The sequence below is a fragment of the Pongo abelii genome, chromosome 16 (assembly GCF_028885655.2).
Source record: "Pongo abelii isolate AG06213 chromosome 16, NHGRI_mPonAbe1-v2.0_pri, whole genome shotgun sequence".
NCBI lineage: Eukaryota > Metazoa > Chordata > Mammalia > Primates > Hominidae > Pongo > Pongo abelii.
The window spans coordinates 98724600-98741791 of NC_072001.2; positions in this window are offsets into that span (position 1 = coordinate 98724600).

Below are 17192 nucleotides of genomic sequence, written 5' to 3' on the forward strand. Positions count from 1 at the left end.
CCTATCTGATAAGGGATTCTGCCTTGGACTTGTCATGCCGGACACCCCTCAGGACTTCCAGGTATAACTTATGATGACAATATTCTGGCTGTGATGCTGAGCGAAATGAGAGTACATGGTCATGAGTACTTCCTTCTGAGTGCTTGAAGGGTTTACGTTTCCATTTTTAAAGTTTGACTTTGGTAGTCATGTTGACCCTAGGAATTAAGATTTGAGCTGCATTATTAAATTGTTCCCATAGATTGGGATTTTGAGCTCTAAGAAGCTAAAGACTTTGCTTGCTGACAGAGAGCTTATTTGGGAGCCAGCTTTACATTAATATTGTAATCGTACTCAAACTTATTTTAGGAGTCAAAGGGAAACCATGTAAAAAAAAACCTCCCATATATCAAAGGAAAATGTTGATTAAACGACTGTCTTCACAATCCAAAATTCAAACTATCCTAAAGCATAAAAGATGATAAATTTCTTATTTGGCAGTTTGGTATTTTAAAAAATGAGATGTATTAAGTGTAAGAGTTTGTAAGTGTATATAGGAGGTAAGTGTGTATATGTGCAGAGGGGTTTGTGTGTGAGAGAGAGCAGGTGACGACAGGTTGAGATTCTCTACCTTGTAATAAAAGATGGCAAGGTGATAAATTAGTGCTCTCAACTGAAATTGATTACTTTGTGTTCCCATCCAGTTCATGTGGCAGCCACACAGATGCTCTGAAACACCTTAATGACACATTGGAGAAAACTTCTCAAGCGGGCCCTGTGTAGTGTTCTTTCCCTTCCTCCCCTCATTGGCTCCCAGAGTGAACGTTGTGGATGCTGCGTACATTAGGGAAAAGGGCATGCAAACATTCCTCCACTCCCTCTTGCACAGAAATGTCTTTATCTTATATCTCAGGAATCCTTTAGACAATCCTAGGAGCCTAAATGCTAAAATGACAAATGTAAGTGATTTTGTCTTCTCAATGCTCAGATTTATCTATTCCCAGCTCTCTGGAGAGGCAGCACATATAGCAAAAAGATGAAGCAGCATCGAGCCACCTAGAGGCAATCTTATCCAAGCCTGCCCAGCAAAGCAAAGCAAAGTTATGAGGCTTATTGCTATAATTGTAGATTAAATGAAACTGCCTACTTTACGCTCAAGGATTGAAAGGGATAAGTTACCACTATACTTGAATTAAAAGAATACTAGGGAAGATGGACCATTACAATGAAGCCCTCAGTTTTAAACAATTCAAGAAGTCTTATGGTAAAATCCCTAATGGGATATATTGATAACTGCTGAAATGTAATCAGTTCCCTTCCATTGAAATTATGAGAATAGCTGATAACTTAAGAAATTTCAAAAATCTGTATATATATGAACGTTTATATATATTTATATATTTATAATATATAAATATTCCAGAAATTTTAATAAATATTAAATCCTCAGTTACTATAAGAATTTTTACCAATACAAAAATAATTTAAAAATTATATTCTACCACTTAAGAGTATTACAGCTTTGAAAGGAGACCCAGATTTCAATGTCTCTGTAAGTCTGTAAATGGCTTTATTGAGCCTTGAAAAGATTAATCAAAAGTTCTATGAGTTATTTATACATTGTTTTATATATGCTTAACAATCTGCATCTATGTGTTGAATTACTCTTTGTGCTTAATAATTTTGAATCTGTATTAACTACTTTTTAAATATTCTGCAGGATTTAAACCTCATTCACTGATCATTTCCATTTGGTGGCCTTAAATACTGAAAAGTTGTCACAAGAGCGATGGTGATGTGATTGACTATGGTCAGTGCAGGACATTCTAGTGGTCAATAGGCACAGGCAATGGTACAAGTTCCTTTAATACAGATAAAGCCTACAGCTTATTACCCAAATGAAGACAAAAGCCCTCAAGCCCCTTCCAAGGAAAGTGCCTCCCTCAAACAAGATTCTTCAATTTCCTGAAGACGTTCAATCTTCTCACCCTCAGAAAGGTCCTTTCCTCTCCTGGCACCTTCTCCAACTTTTCTGAGCCCTGGCGCTGTCCCTTCTTGCTTTCCTGCTGCAAGAATCACTCCCCTGTACATTCCTGAGTGTGAGACTAGGTGATACAAAGATCACAGTTCATATGGCCCCATCTTCTAGCAAGGCTGGGTGACAGGCATCCCTTAGTCCTGCTACTTCAAAAACAGTGCAGTATTTACCTTATTGATGTCCACAGTCCACATAAATAAATGTTCCAGAAATGTATGTCTTTCTTTCTTTCTTTTCCGTTTTTTTTTTTTTTTTTTTTTAATTTGAGACGGAGTCTCACTCTGTTGCCCAGGCTGGAATGCAGTGGCTTGATCTCGGCTCACTGCAACCTCTACCTCCCGAGTTCAAGTGATTCTCCTGCCTCAGCCTCCTGAGTACCTGGGATTACAGGCACGAGCCACCACACCCAGCTATTTTTTGTATTTTTAGTAGACACAGGGTTTCACCATGTTGGCCAGAATGGTCTCAAACTCCTGACCTCAGGCGATCTGCTCACCTTGGCCTCCCAAAGTGCTGGGATTATAGGCATGAGCCACCGCGCCCAGCCAGAAATGTGTGTATTTCTTAAAGAAAATCTTAAAGCGTATGTTGTTGACAAAAACATTGGTTGCTTGCAAAGTAGTAGTCTCATTAAATCAAGCAGCATCGAAACTTTCCCACCCTTTTTCCTCATCAGTTAAAGAAATAATCCCTCAACTTTGTAAGTGTAAAAAACTGCATTGTTAATATCTTCTACTTGAGCAGATCTTCAAGTTTAAAAAACCCACTTAACTTTTTAAAAAACCTCCCAAGATGTTAAAGGATTTTTGTCTGAGTTTGTATACCAAAGAGATTCGACTAGTTTACCAAAAGCAACAGCGACAAGGATAATAATAACTGTGTATCTTGCTTCTCAAAGTAGTTCCTCAGACATTAGCTTAGTGGCTAGTATATTCTGTATTCACAGATGAAGATACTGAACTGTCAAGAGCTCAAATGAGTTGTCCAAACTGGCTGGTGACTGTGCTTGGCAGGTATAGTTAGACTATAACACAGGGGAGAGAGGTGGGTAAATTGGCTGTGGTGTCACCAGTGTCTCTGTGAGAGTTTTTTAACCCTACACATTTTGCACTGTGACAGAAAAAATAAAACTATGACCTGCATAATACAATTTACATAGAGCTGTTTTCATGTAATTCTAACAGTGTTATTGCATTTATGAAGTTCTGTCCTTTCTTCTTTGTGATGAGAGGCATATGGTCCCTCCAAGCCCCTTGATGTACCTCCTAGGAACAGAATAAAACCTAAGCCTTTGTATCTTAGTATGTCACTGCAGTTTAAAAAAGCACACATTTGGAGATTTTTGAGGGAGGATAGAAACAAGATTAGGGGAAAAGGAAAGCACGTGTCTTTGTACCTTGCATCTCATTATGTTGATCATTACCAGTACATTCGGTTTTGCCCAAGAGAACTACAATATTCTGAACAAATGGTTTTAAAACATGTATTATTTTTTTACCTGTAGGACCTTTTCATAAATGAAATCTTATGCTGACCCCCTTTTTTATAAAGAGACAAATGCCAAGCTTCCCTGGATGTAGATAACTCCTTGATCTATTTTAGGGCTTCTTGAGATCCCCCCTTAGAACCCTACAACTCAGGAGGGTCTAATTTGAAAATAATTCTCCTAAACAATTGAATTAGAAACATCCTGCCTTGAGCAGAGGCCTTTTCTTAACTATATGTTATTGAGGGGTTGATTCAATCTTCCTCACCTCATTCATTCCCCTCTCGACATTTCTCCCCTTGAGCCCAAACTGAAACTGTCTTTTTTGTGTGATCTGATTAAATATTTCCTCATAGCACTGACAGAATTCTCTAGAAAAACTACCCTTACCTTCACTGTTGTTCAGCCTTGAAGAATACTCTTCCTATCCAATAATAACTTATTGAGTATCCTCTCTATGCCAGGTACTGAGAAACCTGCAGATTTGTGTTTGTAGTCAGGAGATTCAATTCCACTTTGTATAAATCTGCCTTACTTTGCTTCTTGCTTAAAGAAATCTTGGATTTTTCAGAGACTTTTAACCAAAAATTAAAAAATCAAGAAGAATTGTCATTTCCATGGGAATCTTCAATTTCATGGTACATACACAATTTAAATAAATGGGAAGTCACATACAATTATACTCAGGGAAGTGTAAGCAGACTTTGTAAAATAGTTGTTGCATTTCTTCATATTGAATAAAATAATAAATTATTTGAATAGTTCTATTATCTATCCTTAACTGAAACATACAGTGCCTGTCCTATTTCTTCAAAAAGCTTGTTAATATGCAATCACCTAGTACAACTGCTAAGTTTTTAAAGGTCACCCATGTTTTATTCATAAAGGGTGGTTTTCTGGAGGGGAAAAAGGTTACAATGTCATGTAATACCATATTCTGATGGAGGCTTTGCTTTCCAAGATAGGCTCTAATGGATTGGATGGAGAAACAGTGAGATTTGGGGACAGGGAAATAACTTGTTTCAGAGATATCAATAAAATTTCATTTAGAACAGGAAAACTTTGAAACGGGGTGGGAGGGGGAACTTATTCTACTTTTAACTATCAAGTAAGCATGACAGCCTCTGTTATTACTTACATTCACAAATACTTGGTTTTCCCCTAAGGCCAGGTACCTGGAAGGAAACATTTCCAGCCCTCTCGAAGTTAAAAGTGTAGCCTTGTGACCAGTTCTGTCCAGTGAAATATGAGTAGATGTGATTGTGTCACCTGAAACTGAAGCATCTCATTGACATTATTTGAACTACCTGCAACTCCTCCTTCTGTCATGGTCATGGGAAGGGCAGTTAGATGTAGAGATCAGTATCGGGGGTCTGCTTAAAGGACCACTGCCCCAGTAATTTGCACAAATGCAAATTTGTTCAGAATGATTCTGCATGAGAAGGAAATAAACATTTGCTGTGTTGAGTCACTAAAATTCTGAGGTTGTTTACATAGTGCACTATTGCCTTTTCCCGGCTAATATATGGACCTAGTCATACATTTTACACGTATTAAAAAGTCAAGTCTCTTCCTTTCACGGCTAAGTATAATCAGCAAAAGATACCCTAATACTTACCTAGTTCATCAGCCTTTAATGGATGTTAATCCAACTTTCCAAGGTCATATATATTTACTAGAAACAGAGAATAAAAAATAATTTAGCTAATCCTAATCCAAAGCTCTTTGTATAGCATCTAGTCTGTATTTTAAGGTGAAATTATAATAGTTGCTGTTTCCATCCTTGGGTAATCTTATCCCTTCCATTATTTTAAACTGCTCTTCTATGTAGAAGACAACAGAATTATCACCTCTAAGGATTTCTCCTTAAATTCCTCAAAGTATCTCACACGTAACCACCGAAACAACATCACACTCACTTTCTAGGTGCCATGATTTATGTATCACTTGTCTCTGAACAATGTCAAGCATATTTCTTTGTAGTAGGACTCAGTAAGTGTTTCCATTTAATTGAATAAAAAATTAATTTTTATTTTTTCACCTTGATTCATTTGCACTGCATCTTTCTAATCACTGGAATTAAGAAACTCAAAGTCATCTTTTATTTCTTTTTCTTCCTCAACACTAAAGGCCAAATGGCTGCCAAGACTTTTCATGCTATTTTTACTTCATCTCCAAAAATCTATGCTCTTCTTTTCTGACTATTATTTCAGGCCTTCATCTCTCAAATGCAACTTACCTTTTCCATTTTGATCTCTGATTATTCCAATTTTTGTATTGGTTCTGGAACTAAATCATATTTTCTTCCTTTCTATTTTATTTATGAGTCATTCTTAAAATTTTCCTTCTGGTCAGAAAGAGCAATTTTTACAGAAAGGTAGGGAAAGTTTGCAGTGTATAGGTTAAGGAGAGAGGTTTTAGAACCCAACTCATCTGGGTTTGCATCTTGAAATCTGACTTCAGTTGAATGACTGCATATCCTTGATCTCATCAGTTAGAATTTCCATGCTTCACTTTAGTCATGTAGACAATTGTGGCCTGATCTTGGCACTAACCATTTTCATGCTTTTCGAGATCTCCTAATAAAACCTACTTATACACAAACACACTTACAGACACCCCCACACACACATACATTGGTAAGCAATGTAAAAATTATGAAAGATTTCTTACAGAAGGTGAAGGAAAGGCCCTACAACGCATCGCTCCCAGAAGAACCCTTTTTCCTCTACCACCGTCTACTCACTTCTATTTGTTCTCTTATTTATTTGCTTCTGGGCTTTTCCTTCTGATATCTCAAATTTCTTGTCATTTTTCTTATGCAGAGCAAATTAGCAACCATAATTTTCTTGTGGTCTCACCCTTACTTTTAAACAGCTTCTAGAAGTGTATTTTCCAAACATATGCATTGTTCACCCTACAGTGATTTTCCTTTAAGTTGTTCCTCCATCTTTAACCTGGGATGATATCACTGTCCTTATGTTTTGTGAGTATCCAGTAGTTTAATGTATGCAAAAGCTTGGGAAATAACCAATTGATGTATCAGAATTATTATTATAGAAATATGAGTGTCTTATTTGGTGAGATATTTGTAGATGATAATCACTACTAGCACTTCTGGGGTCTAAATAAATCAGGATAAATATCGGGGACAAAACGCAGATTAATTGCTAGATCAAGTCGTATTCTGTTTTTTTTGTTTTGTTTTGTTTTGTTTTTTGAGACGGAGTCTCACTCTGTTGCCCAAGCTGGAGTGCACTGGTGCCATCTTGGCTCACCGCAACCTCCACCTCCCGGGTTCAAGTGATTGATTCTCCTGCCTCAGCCTCTCAAGTAGAGCTGGGACTGCAGGCACACATCACCACACCTGGGTAATTTTTGTATTTTTTAGTAGAGATGGGATTTCGCTATGTTGGCCAGGCTGGTCTCGAACTCCTGACCTCAAGTGGTCCGCCTGCCTCGGCCTCCCAAAGTGCTGGGATTACAGGCCTGAGCCACAGTGCTCAGCCTCAAGTCGTATTCTGATGCAGGTCAGGCAGGTCTTTTAGGGGTTCTCATTTGAGCAATAACAAGGGACCCAGGCTTTTTCCATCTTGTGTTGCCATGGGTGGAAAAGAGCACAAGAGATACATGGCCAGGTTAGAAGAGCCAAATATCATTTCTGCCTACATTCCATTGCCTTGAACCAGTCATTTCCATGCAAGGTAGGCTGAGAAACAGCTGTTTTCTACTGGAAGGGGAAATAGGATTAGTGATCCAATCCTTGATGTAAGGCCTGTGTTATTACTAAAGTAAAAACTGTGGCTAAGAAAATCTCAAGATAATACGCATGAGTAAAAATTTTGTAAAACTTTTGTACAAGATTAAGTTGAAATAAGATTTATTGACAATGAGACACGAGGCATACCTTTTGCTCTACCATTTTCTTACCCACCCATTTGCGGCAGGCTGACACTGAAACGTACCCCATCCCCCTTGTAGATGATTCTCACCCTCTGGTATTCACTCCCTTGTGTAGCCCTTTCCCCTTGAGCGAGAGCTGGGCTGGTGATTGCTTCTAACCAATTGAATATGATAAATGTAATGGGATTTCACTTCCATGATTAAATTACAAAAGATGAGACCTTCCTTTTCTATCAGACTCTTTCTATTGCCTTCTGGATTTATATGCTTTAATAAAATAAGTGGTCATGTTGCAAAGGCCAGGTTGGCAAGGGATGGGGGTCCTCAGTCAAACAGCTCTCCAGATACTAGGTTCTGCTAACACCCTGAATAAGCTTACAAGTAGATCATTTCCCTGACGTGGGACTTTCAGACAAGGCCCCAGCCCCAGCTAACATCTCAATGGAAGCCTAGTCAGAGACCCTGAAATAGAGGACCTAGTGAAGCCACGCCTGAGCCCTTTACCCACAGAAACTGGGAAATAATGAATGTATCATTTTGAATTGCTAGGTTTGCTCTAATTTGTTACACAGTAATAGATAACTAATGTACTGTTCTGGTTAGTGTTGAGATTGCCTAACACATGTATGTATATATGTGTGTATACATGTATGTATGTATAAACATATACATATGTATATATGTGTACATATACATATATGTGTATCTCCAGTTCGAATTCAACTAAACGGTTTTAGAATACATCCATAATTTACATAGAGAAATCGATGCTTCCAAATCATCAGAGAGCGTGCATTAGCACATTTCAACCAATATTAGCCAACATAGAAGATGAAAAATACAAATTTATGGTAAAGTGTAGAAATAGACAAAGTTAGGGTTAGAAAAAAGGGAAACCTTAAGATATGCAAATATTCATTGTGCTAGATAAGAAAAGTGAAGCTGAATCAAAGTTTAGGAAGCATGTGAAATACTAGCACAGACTCTGAAGGTTGATGTGCCTGTTTGTTTCTTTTCCCTTAAAGCAGCTTAAAAATGAGCCAAACAGTTTGATAAGGTTTTTTTTTTTTTAATCTATATACACTTCCTTTCTAAAAAAAGCCAAAGTCACACATTGTCTCAATTTGTGTTCACAAAAACCAGATGTATTTTTCTGAAAAGGATGCCTGCACTCCTGGCTCCCTTCCTCACTCCTCTCATAGGTTCAGATAGGGCCCCAGTATTGTATCATAGGCCATGAGATAAAACCTAAATTGTAAGGAAGTTGCGCAAAGTAAAGCCTTCCAGTTGAAGTAATAACATAAAATGCATTTGTTTAGAGGTGAGGTTTTTATTTGTTACTCTGGTTGCTGTTATATTTTAAGAATATATTATAATGAATGATTTAATTATACTTCTACCCAGAGGCTTTGCAGAAAGGATGCAATTTTAAAATGCAAAAAATTGATTAAATGGCTTGTGCATGTGTATAACACACACTTTATGTGACTCTGTGTGAAGAGGACAGTGGGATCAGTGATTTGGTGGTTGACAGTAGCATGTTCAATTCGACCTCATTCCATGTTTTTCCCCTTGGACCCAGAGGACAGTGCCAAAAAATTTAAGTTGAAGCTTAAGCAGTTTCAGGATTTTTCTTTTGACTTATTAATAAAAGACAGCTGGCAAATTAGCTATTTTTGAGTTTAATAACAGAGTTCACAATCAAATTTATCCATGTTTCCTCAACTCTTACTCCATGTAGATAAAACTAAAAGAGCCATTTTAACTCGAACTTTGGATTCTGTGACAAACAGATACTCTTAAGGTGCTTTTACATACACTTCTGTGTATCAAGGCCTTTTCCTGTGTAAATGGATAAAAGGAAGAAGGTACCCAACCCACCCATTCTCAAATGACTGTATCTAGGATCCTTGCTTTGATTAGCTCAATCTCCAATTTAAAAATGCAAACGTGCCTGAGACAGTTAATGCATCAATACAGCCATACTTTAATATGGATGAGTTTAGTCTAAGATGCATTTCTGAACAATTTAAATGAGATAGATAGGGTTGGGGAGAATGGGACTTTGGATAAAAGAGAATAGGAAGGCCAAGTTAACTTAGAGGAAGAAAGTGCCATTCAATGCACAGTGCAGTGAGTGGGGTAAGTGGTTTGGAACAGCTTTCAAACACTAGGACAGAGAAAGAAGGCCTAAGAGCAGGACCACCGGTGTATACGTTTATGTACCGGAGTCTGTAATTGCAATCTTCCCAGGAAAAGAAACAAAATGAATGATGATTAGGGGTGTGCAAATTCAACTTCCCCAGGTTTTCAGATAAACATTTTTAAATATTCTTTTTCAAAACTATTTTAAATAATTATTGTGTGTGTGTGTGTGTGTGCACGCACATGTGAAATCCTAAAATTCAAATTATTTCTGCCTTGATGGATTTTCTGATTCCAAAATTCTTGATACGCTCTGCTAAGCTGATCTTTCTCTCCCATTTCACTAGTGCCCCAAACATGTGCTTTGGCCAGCTCTGGCTACAAATATATTATTGTTCCAAGTTCTTACAAACAGAACACCAAAAACAAATTTTTCTGACCATTGATTATGCCTTCAAAACTACCATTTTTGTCATCTTTACCTGACATGTCCTTTAAAATGCGGTCTGTACAGAATGATTTAATTTCTTCACCAAATACTAACTTGCTCAATCCTTGCAACTTTTCTACCAAAGGTTGGCAGATAAAATATAGGATGCCTAGTTAAAATCAAATTGCAGATAAACAAATACCATGTTAATATAAGTATGTGCCAAATAGTTGCTAAATCTGGCACCTACAACCTCACACCTGAAAGTGGCCCTTACCAGTCTTTATGGACCATTACATGCAATGGCGGGACCATAAGTGGACCAGACACACAACATAGAATCTGAAGGACCATCTGCCCCATTTACTCAATGACTCTGGACACATCAAATATTTCAGAACTAATTGGAGGCACATCTTCTATGTACACAGTACATGCTCTGAGTGTCAGTTTCAGTGCTGGCCATAGCAAGATGAAGCAACAGCTCTGTAGAAAAGCAGTGCTTCTGGACTCTGAAAATATAGTTTTCAAGTTTTATTCTTTTCAAGAGGCATTTATTTTTCTCAACAAAAGCTTAAAATAGAAGTCTAATGTACACAGTATACAAAAACAGAACTTCTGTGTTTGAGAGCAGAGACCTGACTTTGCAAATTCTTGGCTCTTCCTTCATTGAAGACCATGGCAATCTCCAGTGGAGATTGGAGCATTTAGGGCTCCAGCTGACACAGCATGTGAACCACGCTTTTAGTCCTCTAGCTTGAGTGTAATGCTGCTAACAAGAGAAGACACTGAAGAGAAAAGAAGAGATAAGAGATGCATTGTGGGCATTCTGGCCGCTTTTGCCACGTTCTCTGTTAAAAGCCAGCATAGTTCACTTTGGCATGAATGCCATCAAAATAAAGGTTTTTTTATTTTTTGCTGTTTTTTTCTTCCTGTTTGGCAATATAAGGAATTCTCTTGGCCATTTAATGATTTACTATGTACAAATTCCCATGTCCAGATTTGGTGAAACAGCCCATCTGGATCTGCCCTAGGCAAAGAAATAATATCTCTGGCTAGATATAATATCAGTGTAAAGTATCTTAATATGATTGGCCAGGTATGCAAATTCCCTGAAGGTATATGACCTTCATATATATATATATATATTTTAAGAAGGCATATATTTTAAGAAAGAAGGCAACTAATGGGCTACTGGGAGAAAGATTTTGTTTTGGCCAGGCTTCATTCAGGACAATTTTTCAACCTCACTTAGCTAAAGGCAATGCTAAAAGCCACTTAACTCAAAGATCTGACTGTGTTTGTGTAAGTGTTTTATTATTATCACTTTATGCAAGTCTAAGAAACATGACTCTGAATCGTAAGTGAATGAAGCAACTCTTTACCCTTTACAACCAGTTAGGTCTTTGGAGTTATTAAACCAGCAAAAAGAAATAGTTTGTTCCAGCATTTAGACGGCAAGTGTGCTCACTAAATGACTCTCAACATAAATAAGGTTCTAAATCTATGCATTTATTAGGACTGTTTACCAGTGGTGACATTTCTTTGGCCTCTCTTGGAGTTTCTACTTTGCTTTTTTAGTTGAGACAATCACACTAGTAGGAAATACAGCATTGGTCATCTCTAATCTTCAGAACATGCCCTTCTTACAGAAGTATAATTTGGCGAGTCTCAGAAACATTTCTATCAGAACAAAGAGATTGAGTAGGCACAAGCTGAGAACATTTTGGGGAGGGACTACTTTACTGTGTTAAGTGTTTACTTGGTACCCCACAGCATCTTCATGTTGGCTATAGGCACACTTCAGCCACAAAGCTAGAAAGAGCAAATTTGCTTCTCTGGCTGCCTTTCCAGGTCTCATTATCTTAAACCCATCAAAGGTACATTTATTTTACTGAAAACTTAGTAAGTCAGTGTCAGAGCTACTCTTCCCATTTTTACAAATGGAATCATACATCAACTTTCAATTACCAGGGATACCTGGTGGAAGAAAAAAATTCACAGATTAATTCTGAATCTTAATTTGGCGGTTGATTTCAGCCTTCCCTTCTTCAGAACAATTCTCAGTGAGCAGCCAGATGATCTAGAAAGTGACTGAATTGAGTAATAATAGTATCAATATTAATTATATGACTACGATTTTCAAAGTGTTTTCACATTCATCATCTCATTTAGTTTTCACAAACTCTCTGTGATGGAGATAGAAAGTGTGAGCTTTATTTCTCTTTCAATATGAGAAAACAGAGAATGAAAGTTTGGATCACTTGCCTAGGTATTTGGCCTGATTCTTTCTCTATAATACTATACCTAGAGAATCCATGATTTAGCAACCATAGTACCACTTTGTTATCTGTACATTCATATTTGGTGAGCTGACAATGAGCTCATGAATTGAGGATATAAATACAGCAAACCTGGTTTTTAACAAAATGTTTTAACACTTTCATGGGATTCCTTCCCAAGATCCTGGGAACTCAAGTTTGTGAATTTCCTAAGCACTGTGTGAATTTACTAAGCCCACCTTTCCCTTCTTTCTTTTTGTTCATGGTTGTTTTATTCTAATGCGTAGTCTAGTCTATAGAACAATGTAAATCTTTTTTTTTTAAGAGTTCTTTTTTTTATTATTATTATACTTTAGGTTTTATGGTACATGTGCGCAATGTGCAAGTAAGTTACATATGTAGACATGTGCCATGCTGGTACGCTGCACCCACTACTCATCATCTAGCATTAGGTATATCTCCCAATGCTATCCCTCCCCCCTCCCCCCACCCCACAACAGTCCCCGAAGTGTGATGTTCCCCTTCCTGTGTCCATGTGTTCTCATTAGAACAGTGTAAATCTTAAATGGTTTATACGTTTTATGCTGTTAACAGGCCAAAATACAAGGCATCATTTAAAGTGGAAAATGGAATAACAAGGCTTTGTTCAAATGAAAGTGTCCTAACCTGTGCTGTTTTATATTCTGGATTCAAACACATGATCTAGAAGTTGAGAAGTTTCCAGAGAGTCAGATATCCTGCCTAAGGTCTTTTCACTTCTTCTTACCACGTATAAATAAAAGACGACATTTTTGAGGCATGAAACACTGAGTCTAATACTCGTTTGTCCTCTTATCATCTCCCTGTCTCTTCTGGCTCAAGAATCCAAAAGCCAGTATTCCATTCCTAGGTTTGGCAGAAGATGAGAAGCAGAGAAAAATGAAATGGAAATATCAGTCAGAGAATACTTGCCTTTATTGTATTTTCTTTCCTAAAACTAATTATTCTGGCTTGAGAAGGAAAAGAATAATAAAACGCTGTGAATCTTTACTTGATTTCAAAATTTGCTTAGAGCCAAAATATTGGGTAGGGCTTAGTTGAAAAGCTATTAGTTTTCCTTATGTTAGCTACAAGTTCAAACCCTTTCATCTGATCATTTTTCTATTGTTTCATAACATATTTCCCGCCTTTCAACTAAAAAGTAAATACTCTGGTTTAGAAACAATAAATTCGGTTTTCACTTTTAAAATAGAGCTAGAATGTAATTTGAAGGGTCAGGTAAACTGATATTGTCAAAAATGTTAGCAGCCAAACTCACGAATTTACACCTCAGCCATTTCCAACATACTAGGAATTCTAAGTGTCTTGTCACCTCTTACATATTCTACTGAGAGACCACAGTCCTGGAAGGGGAAGCCTTCCTGTGTCCTTTCCACAGCTTCTCCTACTGAATAAATTTTATTTATCTTTCAAGATTCAGTGTAGGCATCAACTTCTCCTAGCCCTCCCTGACTTCCCAGTTGTGTTGTTAGCCCCTTGTGGGTATCTCAAAATCCTAGATGCTTTTCTTGGTGCTATTTGCACATGATTAAACCTGCAAGGTGGACCTCATTTTTGCCATTTGACACATAAAGAAGCCAAGATTCAGTGAGGCACAAGAACCTGCCCAAGGTCATGGTTGATTCAGGATTTATTTGTGGTTTGAATTCAGAGCTCATCTGTAGACTGTACTCAAGGATTCTACCTGGGAAGGTAAGTTGGTTTATGTTACATGTACCTGAAGAATCATATCAACATTATTGGTCAGCTTGGAAATGCTCACAGGGGAAATGTTCTAGGCTAAAATGCTAAGCAATGTGCTACAGGACTCTGCCATAGAAAGCTAGTTCAGTGAGCTACTTCATGGAAGCAGGAACCCTTAATTGAATCAGTATTGGAAAGCCATACTATTCTTGGAGATTTGCAGCTCACATTAGGCTAGTTAAGGCTTTAAGAAATTCTGCAAGAAAATAACTGGTTGAACCTTGTTTTATTCATTGGCTCTCAAACTTATTTGATCATAGAGTATCCTTATCATCCTTTAGAAATAATGCTTCCTAGAGAAAAATGTTCTGCAAGGTAGAACCTGGGGATCTTGAGGACCAATTTCCCCATCTGGAGCAGACTAGGAACAGTTCCTGAGGAAGAATCTTACTCCTCTAGACTGAGATGGAGGACATATCCATCATATGATTGAAGAACCTTCCCACTGCTCAGCACAGGATTAGCTGTCAAGGCATTAAGATGTTCCTTTAATCAGCTCCACACGGTATCTGTACTTCAGGTCTTTACCCAGGATGGCCTCCTGAAATTCTCTGCTCTCTTTTATGCTTATCAAATATCTTAATGTGAGATGCACTACTCAGAAGTCTCATGTGTAACGTGGATGAAAAACAACAGTCCCTGTGTTGGGAATAGGAGTGTGGATATCTACTCCCTAGAGTCATTTTCCACCACCTCCCACGTGCACCAGAATGATCACCTCCATGGTGTTTGGTTTAAATGCACTTTCTAAATTTTATAGTAGGTTCAGGCAAGATGAAAAGAGAGTTAGATTTTTTCCTGCAATATTTTGCCTATTCACACACCTGGTTTTACTGTATTTTATCTGGATGTTAGGTCACTGGAATACTTTAAGGACTATACAATGAATGGTCCCATCAAAGTGAATATTTTAATTATTGTGTAGATGTTGACAAGCCTCCCACCCAACATATAGCATAGTGTTTTCCAAATGAGAATCCATGGGACAATTTTCCCTCTCATCTCAATAACTGGAAAATCTCTCCCACTTGGTTTTAGCCTATAGCCTATTATCTTATAAATCTTTGTAACTGATCACATTTCCCACTTTGCTTTGATCTCTAGAAAGTAAATTTGGTGCCAAAATTTTGTTTACTTTCAGCAACTTTGTAATATCCCCATGGAAGTTAGGCCTTGCATATTAGTCTTATTCTGTCATTTTTCCTTATCCAAATTTTTCCTTTACCAGAAGTCCTTCCATTATTTGTATTTATCCTATATTCACACACATATACATATATGCATATATGCATACATACATGTACACCTATGTGCACATATTTATGAACAAATTTAAATCCTTTGTGGGATGGGCTGGGGCATAAAGAATTAGTGTGTGTGCACATCTATCTCAGTGTCTAGCTTAGTGCCTTACGATAGAAGGTGCTAGATAAACATTTCCAGATTAATAAGTGAGGAGATGAAATTTATGTGAAACATCTTCGATGTCAAATTCTCCAGTAGCTTTATTAATGCTAACCTTTCTATTACATCCATGCTGGAAAATGTTTCTGAAGCATTTGCCTTATTATCACTTTCCAAATGAACTTCACAAAAGACCCTGCTGGTGTATAACTGTGCATCGCTGATGACGGCTGCCAGGGTGCAGCGCTGAGAAGTGCTGAGAAGGAGCTGGGGCTGACTCCAGGCCTGTAAAGTGCAGGGTTGGTTAATGTTGTCTCCATTTGATACAGAAGGCGAGAGTTGTGCACTGCCACCAACTCACCATTCCTACCCAACGGGAATGTTCTCAACAAAAGAACTTCTTTTGCCTATATTTAATCCATGACATAGAAAAGAAACCAGTGTTCTCTTAAACAAAGACATATTCGGCCACTTAATAATTTCCAAATTTTCATTTGTTTCTGCAGTTATTCCTCCAATTGGTGTCAAAATCAATTAAGAAAATAATCTTTAGCTTGGCATAGTTTTAGTCCTGTTAGCACATTAATCTTCTGTTGCCCTAAAGGTTTAGGATACCACTAAAATGCTTTCCCATTGATTCCCACATGTATTTTTCACACAAGCAAGATTAAAATATATGTAAGCATGTTTCCGAACATGCTGGTATAAAAACAGGGATTAAATTTTACTCACCACACTCCTAACTAAATTTCACAGATGTTTTATGTGAATTAAGGATTGTAAAACACTTAGAACAAAAGAGCAAGTGCAGTGATTACCTTAAACTCAGTTTTAATGCCAGACAAGTTATTGCATCTGTTACCAAATGGAATTTCAAATTAACAAATCTCTACAACCTGTTCATACCATTAAATGGAACCCTGGTATTTAAATGTCTAAATTGTAAAAATTTCAAGTCATAGGCATGAATTAATTTGTTTTGAAATTTAATACTTGTATGGAACTTGTACAATGGAAGGAAAATCGTTTCATGTAAGACAAATTATTTTCCAGAATTCTAGCCTGCCATAGTCTTTAACAAAATCATGTGACCTTTCTAACTGATTTTAATATTTTGGTTCAGTACCCATAGAATAATCTGCTCACTGCTGTTTCACATAAAGTTACTTCATTATCATCAAGAATCTGTATACAAAACCTTCTAAAATTTTAATCTTGGGGAAAAAATTAAAACATCGCTAGGTAGTAATCGTTTTCCATGGAATGGTTGTATTTCTGAGTGTTCATAGCATTACTTTATCCAAATATATCTCACATAGCTATATTCCCTGAAAGGTATAAAATAAAGTGGATTGAGATGGATTAGACTAATTAATGGATATGAACTGGCCTTTCACCCCAAGAGTTGTGGACAAGTTCACTCTAGGAACTTAAATCAGGATTTGCTGTTCTAAGCCCTAGTAGACATCAATTCACATCATATAATTTGGCAGAGTTGGCCCAGAAATGAACTTGCTGTGGATTTGATTCTCCCAGTCATAGTTGGGGCAGCACAGGGAAAGAAAATAAAAGCATGTACAGACACACACATCCAAACCATTGCAACCGTCTGAATTTTGTGAAAAAGATCGAAGGCTCCAGTTTAAAAGGTTCTACTTGAATGTATTGGCTACCAATGAAAATCTTATAAAATAACATTATATTATAGTTCATCTCTCTGCTGTTCATTAAGTTGAAGACTGA